The 1,623-nt window shown below is 44.7% G+C and overlaps 1 non-coding gene across 1 annotated transcript; it reads right to left on the bottom strand.

The window, feature by feature from the left end:
• Positions 1–393: 393 nt before the first annotated feature.
• LOC120271234 lies at positions 394–500 on the bottom strand. Its single transcript, XR_005539854.1, has one exon. It is a non-coding gene; the product is annotated as a small nucleolar RNA R71 (small nucleolar RNA).
• Positions 501–1,623: the final 1,123 nt, after the last annotated feature.

Genomic DNA, 1,623 nt, shown 5'->3' with positions numbered 1-1,623 from the left:
AATATGGCAGAAGAGAATGAGCAACAGTGAACATTATCCAATTATGCTAGACCTTCAGTGTTGGGGACATAATCGAGTATTGTGCGTCCCCCGATTACAGCTCAGAACTTCGAGCTGAAGTTGGCATTCATCCACATGTTACAGCAATCCGCACAGTTCAATGGCTTGGCCGATGAGGATCCAAACAGTCATATAGAGATTTTTCTTGAGGTATGTGATATGCTGAAGATAAATGGGGTGACGGATGATGCCATCAAGTTGCGAGCCTTCCTATTTTCTCTAAAGGGTAGAGCGAAGCAGTGGCTACACTTATTACCTAGAGCATCAATTACCACATGGGAGGAGATGGTAGAAGCTTTTCTTGCCCGTTGTTTCCCTCCCAGAAAATCCGCGAAGCTTAGGAATGAGATCTCATCCTTTGTTCAGTTGGAATTGGAGTCTTTATTTGAGACATGGGAAAGGTTCAAGGAGCTCCTGAGAAAGTGCCCGCGACACGAATTTCCAGAGTGGATGATTGTTCAGACATTTTATAACGGTTTAAACCCGAGTACAAGGTAACTCTTGGATGCGACAGTAGGAGGTACCTTAGGTAGCAAGATCCCCGATGAGGCCCGTCAGTTAATTGAAGAAATAGGGTTAAACAGCTACCAATGGAATGCTAGGGAGAAGAAAAAGGTGGCCGGTCTCCATGAGATAGATGCCGTAACTTCATTGGCGGCCCAAGTGGAAAATTTGAGTAAGAAGTTAGATCTTCTAACTTCAAATAGAGTAACGGTCGTGACTAATTGCACTGGGTGTGATGGAGGACATGCTCCCTCCGATTGCCTGATCTCTATTGGTGATGTATCTTCGGTGGACAACGTCGATTTTGTAGGTAATGGCATGAGACCTCAAAGAAACCCATATAGCAATACCTACAATCCGGGTTGGAAGAATTATCCCAATTTCTCATGGAGCAATCAGGGTCCACCAAAGGCCATAGGGCCACCGGGTTTCCAACAACAACAACAAGCCCCGCATGTGGAAAACAAAGTCTCAGGTTAGAAAACCCGAATAAATGATTTGGAGAAGGCCTTGACTAGATTTGTGCAATCTGCAAATACAAGGTTTAAATCAGTTGATGCCACACTTCGCAACCACACCACCTCCTTACATAACCTTGAAAATCAGGTGGGATAAATTACGAAGTCTCTATCTGAAAGCACACATGGAAGCTTGCCGAGCAATACAGAGACCAACCCTAGAGAGCAGGTGAAAGCGATCACTTTGAGAAGTGGTCATAAGGTTTAAGGTAGGCTTCTGAGTGAGATGCCAAAAGAACACGCACCCGAGGTTATAGAGGTAGAAGAGATAACAAGGAAAGAGAAGGAGGTGGCACCCCCAACTTTCAAGCCAAGAATCCCTTATCCCTCTAGATTAAAGAATGTCCAAGGGGATTAACAGTACAAGAAGTTCCTGAGTTTGTTCAAGAAACTCCACATCAATATTCCTTTTGTTGAGGCATTGGCCCAAATGCCTAAGTATGCGAAGTTCTTGAAAGACATGTTGACCAACAAGAGGAAGTTGGAGGAGAGTGCTTCGGTGGTTCTAGATGCTTTATGCTCGGCGGTGTTGCAAAGGAAC

Source organism: Dioscorea cayenensis, chromosome 10, assembly GCF_009730915.1.
Source record: "Dioscorea cayenensis subsp. rotundata cultivar TDr96_F1 chromosome 10, TDr96_F1_v2_PseudoChromosome.rev07_lg8_w22 25.fasta, whole genome shotgun sequence".
Taxonomy (NCBI): Eukaryota; Viridiplantae; Streptophyta; class Magnoliopsida; order Dioscoreales; family Dioscoreaceae; genus Dioscorea; species Dioscorea cayenensis.
Note: the sequence above shows the minus strand (reverse complement) of the source record. Positions and strands in the feature narration are given on the sequence as shown.